The 15,654-nt window shown below is 48.9% G+C and overlaps 1 long non-coding RNA gene across 1 annotated transcript in view; it reads left to right on the top strand.

Annotated features, from left to right (window-relative positions):
* The first annotated feature begins 202 nt into the window (after positions 1 to 202).
* Positions 203 to 15,654, top strand: part of LOC144756147 (uncharacterized) — a 29,130-nt gene continuing 13,678 nt past the window's right edge. The window contains exons 1-2 of the long non-coding RNA XR_013595081.1: positions 203 to 1,321; positions 1,465 to 1,641. This is a non-coding gene — a long non-coding RNA (uncharacterized LOC144756147). The remainder of the gene's footprint in view (positions 1,322 to 1,464; positions 1,642 to 15,654) is intronic.

Genomic DNA, 15,654 nt, shown 5'->3' with positions numbered 1-15,654 from the left:
CGGTGGACGTGGTCGTGGTCGTGGTGGATGTGGTGGACGTGGTAGTGGATTTGGTGGTGGAGTGGTGGTGGACGTGGACGTGGTGGTGGACGTGGTAGTGGATGTGGTGGTGGATGTGGTGGTGGATGTGGTGGTGGTGGTGGTGGTGGTGGTGGTGGACGTGGACGTGATGGTGGTGGTGGACATGGTGTCATGAAGCTTAACCCCTTTCTGGAAAACCCACCCCTTTCCCGTGCTCCCAGCACGCTTCATTAGTCAGTGTGATTGTGTACTGTAAATCATGATTTTAGTGTTGTAACTTAGGGCTTTTCCTATATTCATGACTTTCCTTTTGTTACCACTTTATTTTGCCTAGTTTTTTTGCATCCCAGTGTGATTGGAAAGATCCTCGTTCTGTAAGTAAAGTGAGCCTTAATTATGGTGAGCCTTTGCCTGTGCACAGCCTGGAGTTCAAGATGCCAGCCTCCGTGCAGGTAAGGGCCCTGTGTTTAAGTTCCAGCGTTGCACGCACGTTGTCTGTGCGCGACTGGGTACGGCTGGGTGCGGTTCTCTATTTAAACCGCACCCAACCTTCCAGAAGACGCTTTGCCTTCCGCCCAGTGTTGGAGAAGGTTCGCGTCCGGAGCCTCGCAGGAACTCTTCAAAGGAGCGGATGGAAAACCGGCTGAGCAACGATCACAGAAACATCACATCTTCAAGGGAAAGCTAAGTGAAACCTTTGTTTCTTTCTTCAAGGCGCCCCACGCAAGAAAGGTCAAGAGATTTAAAAGGACAATAACACTATCTCGGGGAAGAAACGGAAGGGGACTTTGACCTTGTAACAGAAACATAGTGATTTAGACAAACCAGTATTACAAGAAGTATTGTGATTATTGGGTTTCTTGGTGTTTGTAAATGCTAGAGCTTCAGTAGAAGGCTTGGTGGACTTGAAAGTGTGCTCTAGAGAATCTATGAATAGTGCAAAACTTTATTTTAGTAAATGTTTTCAAAAAGATACCTGAACAGTTTGTGATGTAAAAGAAAGATACCTTTTGTATTAGTCTTTTGTACCAGTTCTTTACAGCCTAAAAAAGAATCCCCAATTGGAAGGAGACCAACAAGAAATCATACAGTAAGTGAATGTCTAGGAGTTAGTGTGTTCTTGAAGAAAGAATTAAAGAAATACTTTCTAATTCAGGCTTCTTGTTTTAAAACTCCAAGGGTCGTTTTTTCCAAGTGAAGACTGCGCAAGACAGACTACAAGAGGTATCTGACGCCTTGACCATCACGACAAGACAAGACAAAGAAATACTGGACGAAGACAAGACAACACTGATTGCAGGTAGGCGTTTAGGCAAACAAGACATTCACTTTTACAAAGTGGGAGGGGGTAGGTAGGGAAGGTTAGTGTTCTAGATTTTAGGGTAGTTAAGAAAGGATCAGAGGAGGCTCCTGAGTAATATCTTGATACTTGTTGCTTCGCAGGTCGACAGCAAATACAACCCTTCAACCCAACGTCTACGTCCAGTACCGGCCCTCTTCCCTACAGTCTTGCTGTGAATTGTAAATCAGTAAGGTTTTAGTTAGTAGTCAGGGAAGTTGGTCCCTTGCGTCTCTGCGAAATCTTCTACGTCTTCCTCAAGGCTTCAGCTTCAAGACAAGGTAAGGGACAACGTAGCCAGTCTTGACACATGGTGGACGTGGTGGTGGAGGAGGTGGGTGTGGTGGTGGTGGTGGACGTGGTGGTGGACGTGGTGGTGGTGGTGGACGTGGTGGTGGTGGTGGACGTGGTGGTGGTGGTGGACGTGGTGGTGGTGGTGGACGTGGTGGTGGTGGTGGACGTGGTGGTGGTGGAGGACGTGGTGGTGGTGGAGGACGTGGTGGTGGTGGAGGACGTGGTGGTGGTGGAGGACGTGGTGGTGGTGGTGGACGTGGATGTGGTGGTGGACGTGGTGGTGGTGGACGTGGTGGTGGTGGAAGTGGTGGTGGTGGACGTGGTGGTGGTGTATGTGGTGGTGGTCGCGGTGGTGGTGGTTGTGGTCGTGGTGGACGTGGTAGTGGAATTGGTGGTGGAATGGTGGTGGACGTGGTAGTGGACGTGGTAGTGGATGTGGTGGTGGATGTGGTGGTGGAAGTAGACGTGGTGGTGGTGGACGTGGTAGTGGCCTTGTGGTGGACATGGTGGTGGCCGTGGTGGTGGTGGACATGGTGGTGGACGTGGTTGTGGACATGGTGGTGGACGTGGTTGTGGACATGGTGGTGGTGGACGTGGTAGTGGTGGTGGACGTGGTAGTGGACGCGGTGGTGGTGGACGCGGTGGTGGTGGGCGCGGTGGTGGTGGTGGACGTGGTGGTGGTGGACGTGGTGGTGGTGGACGTGGTGGTGGTGGAGGACGTGGTGGTGGTGGAGGACGTGGTGGTGGTGGAGGACGTGGTGGTGGTGGAGGACGTGGTGGTGGTGGAGGACGTGGTGGTGGTGGAGGACGTGGATGTGGTGGTGGACGTGGTGGTGGTGGACGTGGTGGTGGTGGACGTGGTGGTGGTGTATGTGGTGGTGGTCGCGGTGGTGGTGGTTGTGGTCGTGGTGGTCGTGGTGGATGTGGTGGACGTGGTAGTGGAATTGGTGGTGGAATGGTGGTGGACGTGGTAGTGGACGTGGTAGTGGATGTGGTGGTGGATGTGGTGGTGGTGGTGGAAGTAGACGTGGTGGTGGTGGACGTGGTAGTGGCCTTGTGGTGGACATGGTGGTGGCCGTGGTGGTGGTGGACATGGTGGTGGACGTGGTTGTGGACATGGTGGTGGACGTGGTTGTGGACATGGTGGTGGTCGACGTGGTAGTGGTGGTGGACGTGGTAGTGGACATGGTGGTGGTGGACGAGGTGGTGGTGGGCGCGGTGGTGGTGGACGCGGTGGTGGTGGACGTGGTGGTGGTGGACGTGGTGGTGGTGGACGTGGTGGTGGTGGACGTGGTGGTGGTGGACGTGGTGGTGGTGGACGTGGTGGTGAAAGTGGTGGTGGTGGTAGACGTGGTGGTGGTAGACGTGGTGGTGGTAGACGTGGTGGTGGTAGACGTGGTGGTGGTAGACGTGGTGGTGGACGTGGTGGAGGAGGACGTGGTGGTGGTGGACATGGATGTGGTGGTGGTGGAGGTGGATGTGGTGGTGGAGGTGGACGTGGTGGTGGTGGACGTGGTAGTGGCCTCGTGTTGGACGTGGTGGTGGCCATGGTGGTGGTGGACGTGGTAGTGGCCTCGTGTTGGACGTGGTGGTGGCCGTGGTGGTGGCCATGGTGGTGGTGGTGGACATGGTATTGGTGGTGAACATGGTGTTGGTGGTGAACATGGTGAACATGTTGTTGGTGGTAGACATGGTGGTGGCGGACGTGGTGGTGGACGTGGTGGAGGTGGGTGTGGTGGTGGTGGACATGGTGGTGGTGGATGTGGTGGGTGTGGTGGTGGTTGTGGACGTGGTGGTTGTGGACATGGTGGTGATGGACATGGTGGTGGTGGATGTGGTGGTGGTGGTGGTGGTGGTGGTGGTGGATGTTATGGTGGTGGTGGGTGTGGTAGTATGGAGGGATGAATACAAGAGGCAGTGAGAGAAAAGAAGTTATGGGTGATGCGGTTTGCTGCCAGTTGCTGCTGCCACTCTCTGATCTCACTTTTCCACCATCCTCCATCTTTGTTACTCCACATGTGCACCATCTTCATGCCAATGAATTTGAGTTTATTAAACTTTCTAACATACCACAACTCTAGACCATAAAAATGTGTAATTCCCAAAACCTGCACCACAATATGAATCACACTGGAAATGCACAAAACCAAGAAGCCTGGAAACATGGCAAAACCCCAAAATAGCCCACTGGACCCTGCAGGGCTTTACGGCAGACGTGGGATACAGGAAAAACATATTGGTTGGGTGGGGGAGGGTATGGCGATAGAGTGAGGGCGATAGATAGACAGGGCGATAGATAGACAGAGTGAGGGCGATAGATAGACAGGGCGATAGATAGACAGAGTGAGGGCGATAGATAGACAGAGTCAGGGCGATAGACAGAGTGAGGGGCGATAGACAGAGTGAGGGGCGATAGATAGACAGAGTGAGGGTATATAGATAGACAGAGTGAGGGTATATAGATAGACAGAGTGAGGGTATATAGATAGACAGAGTGAGGATAGATAGACAGAGTGAGGGTAGATAGATAGACAGAGTGAGGGTAGATAGATAGACAGAGTGAGGGTAGATAGATAGACAGAGTGAGGGTAGATAGATAGACAGAGTGAGGGGCGATAGACAGAGTGAGGGGCGATAGACAGAGTGAGGGGCGATAGACAGAGTGAGGGGCGATAGACAGAGTGAGGGGCGATAGACAGAGTGAGGGGCGATAGACAGAGTGAGGGGCGATAGACAGAGTGAGGGGCGATAGACAGAGTGAGGGGCGATAGACAGAGTGAGGGGCGATAGACAGAGTGAGGGGCGATAGATAGAGTGAGGGCGATAGATAGAGTGAGGGCGATAGATAGAGTGAGGGCGATAGATAGAGTGAGGGCGATAGATAGAGTGAGGGCGATAGATAGAGTGAGGGCGATAGATAGAGTGAGGGCGATAGATAGAGTGAGGGCGATAGATAGAGTGAGGGCGATAGATAGAGTGAGGGCGATAGATAGAGTGAGGGCGATGGATAGATAGAGTGAGGGCGATGGATAGATAGAGTGAGGGCGATGGATAGATAGAGTGAGGGCGATGGATAGATAGAGTGAGGGCGATGGATAGATAGAGTGAGGGCGATGGATAGATAGAGTGAGGGCGATGGATAGATAGAGTGAGGGCGATGGATAGATAGAGTGAGGGCGATAGGCAGATAGAGTGAGGGCGATAGGCAGATAGAGTGAGGGCGATAGGCAGATAGAGTGAGGGCGATAGGCAGATAGAGTGAGGGCGATAGGCAGATAGAGTGAGGGCGATAGGCAGATAGAGTGAGGGCGATAGGCAGATAGAGTGAGGGCGATAGGCAGATAGAGTGAGGGCGATAGGCAGATAGAGTGAGGGCGATAGGCAGATAGAGTGAGGGCGATAGGCAGATAGAGTGAGGGCGATAGGCAGATAGAGTGAGGGCGATAGGCAGATAGAGTGAGGGCGATAGGCAGATAGAGCGAGGGCGATAGGCAGATAGAGCGAGGGCGATAGACAGAGCGAGGGCGATAGAAAGAGCGAGGGCGATAGAAAGAGCGAGGGCGATAGAAAGAGCGAGGGCGATAGAAAGAGCGAGGGCGATAGAAAGAGCGAGGGCGATAGAAAGAGCGAGGGCGATAGAAAGAGCGAGGGCGATAGAAAGAGCGAGGGCGATAGATAGAGCGAGGGCGATAGATAGAGCGAGGGCGATGGATAGATAGAGTGAGGGCGATGGATAGATAGAGTGAGGGCGATGGATAGATAGAGTGAGGGCGATGGATAGATAGAGTGAGGGCGATGGATAGATAGAGTGAGGGCGATGGATAGATAGAGTGAGGGCGATGGATAGATAGAGTGAGGGCGATGGATAGATAGAGTGAGGGCGATGGATAGATAGAGTGAGGGCGATGGATAGATAGAGTGAGGGCGATAGATAGATAGAGTGAGGGCGATAGATAGATAGAGTGAGGGCGATAGATAGATAGAGTGAGGGCGATAGACAGATAGAGTGAGGGCGATAGACAGATAGAGTGAGGGCGATAGGCAGATAGAGTGAGGGCGATAGGCAGATAGAGTGAGGGCGATAGGCAGATAGAGTGAGGGCGATAGGCAGATAGAGTGAGGGCGATAGGCAGATAGAGTGAGGGCGATAGGCAGATAGAGTGAGGGCGATAGGCAGATAGAGTGAGGGCGATAGGCAGATAGAGTGAGGGCGATAGGCAGATAGAGTGAGGGCGATAGGCAGATAGAGTGAGGGCGATAGGCAGATAGAGTGAGGGCGATAGATAGAGTGAGGGCGATAGATAGAGTGAGGGCGATAGATAGAGTGAGGGCGATAGATAGAGTGAGGGCGATAGATAGAGTGAGGGCGATAGATAGAGTGAGGGCGATAGATAGATAGAGAGAGGGCGATAGATAGAGTGAGGGCGATAGATAGAGTGAGGGCGATAGATAGATAGAGAGAGGGCGATAGATAGAGTGCGGTGGCCTGGTGGTGGACGTGGTGGTGGACGTGGTGGTGCTGGACGTGGTGGCGGTGGTGGACATGGTAGTGGTGGTGGACATGGTGGTGGTGGTGGTGGACATGGTAGTGGTGGTGGACATGGTGGTGGTGGTGGTGGACATGGTGGTGGTGGATGTGGTGGTGGTGGTGGTGGAGGTAGACGTGGTGGTGGACGTGGTAGTGGCAGACGTGGTGGTGGACGTGGTAGTGGCCTTCGTGGCGGATGTGGTGAGGGCTGTGGTGGTGGACATGGTGGTGGTGGACATGGTGGTGGTGGATGTAGTGGTGGTGGACGTGGACATGGTGGTGGTGGACATGGTGGTGGTGGACGTGGTGGTGGTGGACGTGGTAGTTGTGGTGGTGGTTGTGGACGTGGTGGAGGTGGACGTGGTGGTGGATGTGGTGGGTGTGGTGGTGGTGGACGTGGTGGTTGTGATGGTGGATGTGGTGGTGGTGGTGGTGGATGGGGTGGTGGTGGTGGATGGGGTGGTGGTGGTGGATGGGGTGGTGGTGGTGGATGGGGTGGTGGTGGATGCGGTGGTGGTGGATGTGGTGGTGGACGTGGTGGTGGTGAAGGTGGACATGGTGGTAGTGGACGTGGTGGTGGTGGACGTGGTGGTGGTGGACGTGGTGGTGGTGGACGTGGTGGTGGTGGTGAGACGTGGTGGTGGTGGATTTAGTGGTGGATGTGGTGGTGGACTTGGTGGTGGACGTGGTGGATGTGGTGGTGGTGGAGGTAGACATGCTGGTGGTGGACATGTTAGTGGCCTCCTGGTGGTGGACATGGTGTTGGTGGTGGATGTGGTGGACGTGGTGGTTGTGGACGTGGTGGAGGTGGGTGTGGTGGTGATGGTGGTGATGGTGCACGTGGTGGTGGTGGACATGGTGTTGGTGGACGTAGTGGTGGTGGATGTAGTGGATGTGGTGGGAGTGGTGGTGGTGGATGTGGTGGTGGTGGAGGTGATGGTGGTGGTGGATGTGGTAGTATGAGGGCTGAATACGAGAGGCAGTGAGAGAAAACAAGTTATGGGTGAGGCGGTTTGCTGACAGTTGCTGCTGCCACTCTCTGATCTCACTTGTCAACCTTCCTCCATCTTTGTTATTCCACATGTGCACCATCTTCATGCCAATGAATTTGAGGTTATTAAACTTACTAACATGCCACAACTCTAGACCATAAAAATGTGTAATTCCCAAAACCTGCACCACAATATGAATCACACTGGAAATGCACAAAAACAAGAAGCCTGGAAACATGACAAAACCCCAAAATAGCCCACTGGACCCTGCAGGGCTTTACGGCACACGTGGGATACAGGAAAAACATATTGGTTGGGTGGGGGAGAGGTGGACAGTAAGTTGCATTTTGGATTGGGCTGTAGTCCTCTGAGAAGCCAACCAGAACAGCTGCCCCGTGTGAGAGAGACACCACTTTCTTCAAGGTATGTACAAGATTTGCTTTTGAAGGAATACATCTCTGGTGTAACTATGTAAGCATGTGGATTATTGGAACATGTCAGAAATTAATTTAAAGAACAGCCCGTAAAAACCATAGCGGTTTCATTCATAGTTTTGGGAAATAGTGCTGAAAATGGATCATTTGGTAGTAGTTAAACAGTCAATTAAGCACTGAAAATACTCCCAAGTCATTGGCCTTCTTTGCAGGATAGGGCTATGGAAGAGAAAGTAGGTGGTCAGGGAATAACAGTAAGTGTCGAGTAGCAACCAACTAACGTTTCTCAAATATTCCAGACTACCAGAACACTGTAACACTTCATTAAACTGAGAAACCCATCATTCCTGTTCAGCCAACTCTGATGACGTAATGGAGGAAATGGAAGAGTTATTATCTATGATGGAACCATAAACTACATATACCCTAACTAGATGCAGGAGAAGGAAAAAGAAACAAAGAAAGAGGGTACGAAGGACAGAAAGAAGGAAACAACCATGAAAAAGTGCTGACAAATAGACCAAAAGGAGATCGATAAAGGAAAGACAAAAAAAAGGAAATATCGAAGCAGAGAAAAAGAAACCGCAATTAGACAGCAAAAAGGCAAAACTGAAAGGATCAAAAGGAAAAATGGTGATAAAGGAGAAGAGAAAGAAAAAAGGAAACGAAAAAGAAACAAAAGGGAAAGGAAGAGACAAAGGAAAAAGGAGGAGAGAAGAAAGATGAGAGAAAGAAACACGGGAAGAAGAGAGAATAAAAGCAGGAAAGAGAAATAAAGAGGGAAGGAGAAGAAAGGAAAAAAGAAAGAAAGGAGCGAGAAAGGAATTAAACCAGGAACAGTGCAGCTTTGAAAATAACCCTGTAAGTGTTTTAACACCGATCTTAATGAAAGAGAAGTTCACAAGAGGTAAAAAATGTTAAACGTGTGCTTTTATCGAACCTTCATTTTGCACTCAAAATATTGCAAGTAAAAATCTTGAGTAAGTTGATAGATAGCGCCTCACCTGAGAGTGTGTGCAGACATAAGGAAATGGATAAAAAAAATCGAGAGGATGAGTAAGGTATGGAAACAAGGATTAAAGCATAACAAGCTCTCGGCATTATCGTCTGTTTCCATGCATGCGGGCAGACAGAGCGGTAAACATCTCACATGGCTTCCCATTGATGTGGCAGCAGATTCAACCCAGAGGGTGCCTGGAACCCCGAGGCGGGTTTCAAGGAGCAGATAAAGACGTAAATGAGTGGAAAGAACGTCCCAGCGGCGACCAAAAGAAAGCAAGAAAAGTCGCTTCCATGCACTTAAAGTTAACTCAAACCTCGCACAGGAATACCTCACACACGTTCAACAAGGATTAAAGCATAACAAGCTCTCGGCATTGCGTGGTGGGGGAGCGGCTTAGACACTTTAGTGAGGCAGCTCTGCTCAGCAAAACAGCAAAGGCTTAGACAAATGGTGTGGGTTGTAGCTGGAGATGTGCACGCGCCTGGCTCACATGAACTGTACCCGATCCGCAGTTTGGGTAGACTTTTGAAAGCCTTACTATAATCTCGACAAACAAGCATTGCTAAAGCAATGCCGTAGTCAAGACCTAAAAACTGCAGAGGAACAACACTAGTAAATGGGCCAGTCCTCATGGGAGGTTTCAAAGTAGAAAAGGCAGTACTAAGGAGGGACTACTAAGCCTATTCATGTATCAAAAGCAACCATTTAGAAAGGACAGTAACAGGAGCCAATTGAAAAGATGGGCCGAAAATGGGCAGAGCTTCATGTCCATACCCGAATACAGCACGTCTCAAAGAGACAGCGCAAGGGCTGCCTATGCGAGATCTAAAAACTATAGAAATTCACTAAAAAACAAAAGATTACAAGGATGTTATAGTTAGGAATTAGCATTTTTAAAAACCTTGGAAATTCACTGAATAAAACAAATGTATATATCCTTATCATCCACCGGTAAAGCAGAAGCCAACTGAAGATTGGGAGAACAGTTCAAAAATTGAATCTACCAATGAAAGCTAAAGAAGAACCAAATGTTGATTAGAGGAAAAAATTAGTCACAGGAAGGGGGTGGGACATCGAAATTACCGAAACACCGTATAAGGGCAACACTTCTACAGCCCTAAGGTACATGGGTGAAGAAAACCAAGAATTGGGTTAAAGAAGTGAAATACACAATAGAGGGGGATATTCTTCATGAAGAAGAAACCCCATCAATAATAAGGAATGCATAGCTGTAATGATCAATTAATCAATGAATAAGGGGTTTATAAAGCACGCTACTCAACCGTGAGTGTCTCAAGGCGCTGGGCAGAGTTGGGGAGTGAGGCTGCTCCGGATCAGTCGAAGAGCCAGGTCTTGAGGCTCCTCCTAAAGGTGTGCATTGTGGGAGAGCGTCTGATGTAGACTGGGAGCTCGTTCCAGGTCTTAGCTGCGACATAGGAGAAGGCTCTCCCGCCTGCTCTGGTTCTGCGGATGAGAGGGGTCTCTGCCAGGGTGAGGTCTGCGGAGTAGAGGTTCCTTTTGGGTACATGGAAGGAGACTCCTTTGTTGAGGTATTTGGGTCCGATGTGGAGGGATTTGTAGGCGTGGGTGCAAAGCTTGAATGTTACGCTCTTCTCGATGGGAGCCAGTGGAGGTCTTGTAGGTGCTGGGTCATGTGCTCACGTGTCGTGGGATTCCAAGGACGATTCTGGCTGCGGGGTTCTGGATAGTTTGGAGCTTGGGTAGCAGGGTTTGTTGATTCCGGTGTAGAGGGCGTTACTGTAGTCCAGTCTGCTGGTTATGAGTGGGTGGGCGACAGTCTTTCTGCATTCGGGGGGGATCTCAAGGGTAGGATATTAGCAAACTGTACAGAACAAAATTAAAATAGTTGGTAATGGGGAGAGATACCAAAGGGGACAAGCAAGCCAACAAAAAAACTAGGTCCAAGAGGATGAAACCATAGTGTTCTAGGAATTATTTCAAGGAATGAGAAATCCACCAAAAGGGGGAGGAGCCATTATCACACAAAATGGACCACACACTATCTTGGCAAGGATACAAATGGCCTTGATGCCACACATATGTACAAGCTCTGAAAAAGGAGGTGTTTGTGGCAGTAAGACTTGCCTGTAGGCAATTAGTATGATAGATGTCCTGACAGGAAAAGTCAGAGCAAGGACAGCAAGACCGGTGGTAGAGAAAAAAGTTGGCACTTAAGTACTAACACACAGATAAAGAATGTGGAGAAAACCACAAAAAAGATGATCAGTGGAACTGTTTGAAAGAAGAAAAACACCCTTGTGAAAATTAAAAGAAGTGAATAGAACATGAGCACCAAGGTAGTCCATCAAAAGTGTACCCTGCTGAAGAAGAGCGAGAAGCTTAGTAAAAAAAAATTAAGGGCACATGTAGAAAAGAATGTGCCATTGGGAAATAATGGCCAGGCCAGTAACATGGACAACAGAGTAGAGACTGTGGCATGTGTCCCACTGCTCCAGTGGAAATGTAGAGCCTTTGGCGAAACAGAATTACACAAGGTTAGCAGAAAAGATGCTCCCTGTATAGCTCAAGGAGAAACAAGAGATTCATGAGAGAGCTATCATTGAAAAAGCTATAAAGAAACTCTCTCCAGGGGGAGAAGAGTGAAAGGTCCCTATAAGGGATACTAAACGCTATCTATCAGCGTAAGGTGCCAGGGTAAAAAGTTCCAGCAGTTAGGGTGCGAGGCAGAGCTCAAATTCTAGACAACAATTAGCTCTGGGTCATGTGCATATAAAATTGCTCTAATGAGCATGTAACACAGGGAATTATTCTTGTGTGAGAAAAGAATAATACAGAAAAACAATCTCTTAGGCACGGAGCCCACAGCCAGAGAACCAGAGCAAGAGGTGTTAAACCCAAGTAGGGTCATAACGGAACCATAACCAATCATCAACAGTGTAATATGGAGAAGAATAAGACCTGCAGGAATACCACAACGGATGTCACCATTAGCTGGGATAGACAACCATGAAATACTCAATCAACAAAGAATTGAACGACCAACATCCCCTATACACACTTAAATGGGTGGATTTAGGGTGATAGACGGAAGCAAGATCAGGGACAAATTTTGGTTGCACTCCGACTTTTGCAAAAACAGAGTCGGCATGGCACCGAAAAGGTGGGTGCTATCAAAAGGCATGTCAAGCAATTGGTCTGAACAGCCTCCAAACAAAAAAGCATTGGCATAGCCAATAGGTCTCGCCTTTGGGACCTCATAAGTGCTTAATCAGAGCTATTGGCTTTGGCAAGGTTTTTAAAGCATATGGTAGAACAGAGTACTGTACTGAATAGTTATTAAGTCACTCACAGGAGGCCTGCCGATTGAGCCCACAAATACTGTGGCGCTGCTATTATCTGGTCTGATCACATCCATAGAGCAGTGCAGATAGCAGCAGGGACTCAGTCCTGGCAAGACTATTATTCTTTTGGAGACACAATATAACACAATGTTGGGGAGCACTTTCTGTAAGGACCTTAACAAAGTGCTGGGGTAGCAACAGTTTGATACTTAAATAAAAACACTTAGACCACAAGGAGTAGATCGAGTTGTCCACTCTACTGTACTGTCTGCCCATTCATTAAGATCACAACAGATAAAGGTATTCGTTCAAAAAATATTAAATAAGCGATACAAACATGCACGACCCAGGTGTCCTACAATTAGCCCAAAAGGTCACCAAAACAAACGCACCCTGAAATAAAAAGGTGCAATGTTCCTACAATTTTCTTATCCCGTGCGCAGACTTGAGAGTGTTGTCCACCAATCTCTGTGAAATCCTTATACAAAACAACTCTCATCTGCGGTTTCATTGCCAAACCCAAAACAAAAATGCAGCCAAACCCAAATATAATTTTGATGAATTGATGAGTGGGGTGTCACAAGTAAGCGAAGCAGTGCAGTCAGTGCGCCACTGAGCGTACTAGCTAGCCTGTAATTGTTTTGTCAGGCATAGTGAAGCTCCCAACTGTGCAGCAGTTGGTAATGAGTCCCTTGAAATTATAATGCTGCTCTCCCTTTATCCATCATTAAAAAATAATTGAGCCAGACACATTGTTCTGAGAATCAAAACAGCTTGTGAATTAAAGGCAGAAAAGTCAGTTGAGTATTAATGCACTTAGAGGGGTCTCATGGTTTGAAAGTGCATGATTAATTGCGGTGAAGCTCAAATTGCTAGCAAAGAAATGTCTGCCCTATGTACTTTAATTAAAGGCTCATAAGGAGTCCAAGGATTTCACTAACACAACTTTGAGCTCACCACAATTCAAAACCGCATCACATGATTCATCAGACAAGAGATAGAAAAATATATCATTTTATTTTCTTTTTCAGGATATATATATTTTAGAAGGTATACAAAAATATCAATACATAGACAAATGACAATAGTTCAATCACATAGACATAGATAAAACACCCCACAACACCCATTCATCTTCACAAAAACGCTCCTCTTACATATCCTCACACATTCCACCAATCACATCCAGCTTAGACCAATTCATACAACAACCTCAGTACACATCGTACACTAATACACTGAGGGCGTCCTGCGGCGTCCTCTCAGCAAATTGCCGGGGAGCTAAGATAGTAGTAGCAGGACGGGAAGTAACCACGCCAATGCGCGTTTTGGTGCCAGGCCCGATCTACGGCCGCACCTTCATCAGGGCAGGTATACGATGGGAAACAAGGGGGCAACACAATATCAGGACAGCGGCCACTCTCATACAAGGGAGGCATGTCTATCGTGACGCACTTCTTGAATCGATATTATAGGAGTCGCGTTTTTTCAACGGTGACACACCTATTAGCAGAAACACACCCGGTCATCTCCAAATGTGAGAGAATCCAAAGAGGGCTTACTTCACGCAAGGTGAATGTAAGATAACTCTTCACGTCGAATTCCGTCTGGAAACAGCTTCCTTCGCGCAGGCTCAGAACACGGACTGGATTCCGAGATAGGCCGTTACGGCAGCAAGCGGAAAGCGCAGCTCCGAATAAGCTCGTTCATGGCTTCGGGCAGATTAAACCGATACCGGCGGACATCAAAGGTTCGGGCGCTAGAGGGCTCTCGTAACCAACAGGCGCCTATCTGGGCTTCTCAGCATTTCGTCCGGACGCAAACATAGGTGTGCAGCAGCTCCGGTTACGTTACACAAGAACATTCATTTTATTTTATTTTTTGGTAGGCACAGGGAGATTAAGTGATTTTCCCAGAATCACAGGATGTGGACCGACCCAAAGGCTCGAACCTTAGTTTACCAGCTTCTAAGTCGGCAGCTCTAGCCGCCAGACCACCTCCTCTTTGGTTCAAGGCAAAACTCACTGAACTGAACACCTCCTCCAATTAAGCAGTGGCAAAGAGACCGGTACGGTCAGGTGGCAGCACGGCATCGCAGGTGTCTGTGCCTAGGTCCTTTACTGCCTTGATGGTCTGGGCGTCCCACAGCTCCATATTACCCACTTTGTCAGACAGGCATTTGTGTGGCCCATACTCTGGGGTTACAAAATACAAACTGCATCTCTGTTGTAACTCTAACAAAACTATATACAGCTACGTAGGGTCAGGCAGCTGAGAAGGTAACCATTGTAATTGTAATTGTAATTGTAAAGGCTCTTCTATAGCGCATGGCTACTCGGGAGCATCCCAGCGCTTAGGACTAACCAAAGGGAGATAAGTTGCAGGAGAAGCGGAAAGCCTAAGTTTGTCTAGATCTTGGGAAACAGGACAGTTTTTAGCTTCTTTCGAAATGCAAGTAGGTTAGGGTCTTGTCGGAGGAATGGAGGAAGAGCATTCCATAACCTAGCCGCATTATACGAAAAGAGACGACCTCCTGTACGGACCCTATTAATCCTGGGAATTGCCAAAAGGTTTTGCTGATTCGAGCGAAGATTCCTGGATGGTTTATATGACTTAATCATATCATCTAGGATGGGGGGGCCCCTCCCATAGAGTGTTTTGTGGACAGTACAGAGGGTTTTAAAGTGAACCCGCTCCCTTATAGGAAGCCAGTGCAAGGTGCGCAGTGAGGGACCTGCTGATGTACGGTAACTAGTAACCGTAAGTAGCCTCGCTGCAGAGTTCTGGGCGACCTGGAGTTGCCGGGTGACCGAAACAGGGGCTCCAAGATAGAGCGCATTTCCATAGTCCAGCCTAGATAGAATAAGGGACTGGACTATGTTTTTTTTAGCTGTTTCGGGTAGCTGAGGAAGGATTTTACGAATTGTCTTTAACAATCCAAGCAAACGGCCACTGTCTTTCTTGCCTGGGTCTTAAATGACAGCTCCGCATCCAACCAGAAACCGAGGCTTTTAATCTCGGTCTTTGGAATGGGACCCAGTCCCATACAGGAAGGCCAGTGTGTAAGGTTGTTAAATGTGGCTTTTTTTCCAAGTAACATCAGCTCAGTTTTCCCCCCGTTTAATTTCAGGTGAGAAGAGTCCATCCATTTCGCAACCGCCTCCAGGCAGCTGCAAAGGTTGGTCGGGAGGGATTCCACCTGATTTAGGGAGACAACTAGCTGGGTGTCATCGGCATAGCTTACTAATCGGATTTCGAAGGGAGCCACTACTTCTGCCAGGGTCGCCATGTACACATTAAACAGTGTGGGGCTAAGGGAGGAGCCCTGTGGCACCCCACACTGTAATGGTACTGGCAGGGAACAGCTGTTCTCCAAAAAGACCTTAAAAACTCTATCACTAAGAAAAGACTCGAGCCACATAAGGGCCTTGCCCGTGACCCCAATCCTTCCAAGGCGAGATAGGAGGACACGGTGGTTCACCGTGTCAAAGGCAGCGCTGAGGTCCAGGAGGATAATGGCCGCGCTGCCACCCGCGTCCAGAATCCTCCTGGAATCCTCGACCACCCTCAACAAAGCTGTCTCAGTTCCCTGCCCTCTCCGGAATCCTGTTTGAGTAGGATGGAGCAAGTCATGGCTCTCTAAGAAAAATGCCAGCTGTTTATTCACCCATTTTTCGATAAGCTTACTGATGCCAGGGAGAAGGGAAATGGGGCGGTAAT

This window comes from Lissotriton helveticus, chromosome 5_1, assembly GCF_964261635.1.
Source record: "Lissotriton helveticus chromosome 5_1, aLisHel1.1, whole genome shotgun sequence".
NCBI classification, from domain to species: Eukaryota; Metazoa; Chordata; class Amphibia; order Caudata; family Salamandridae; genus Lissotriton; species Lissotriton helveticus.
Note: the sequence above shows the minus strand (reverse complement) of the source record. Positions and strands in the feature narration are given on the sequence as shown.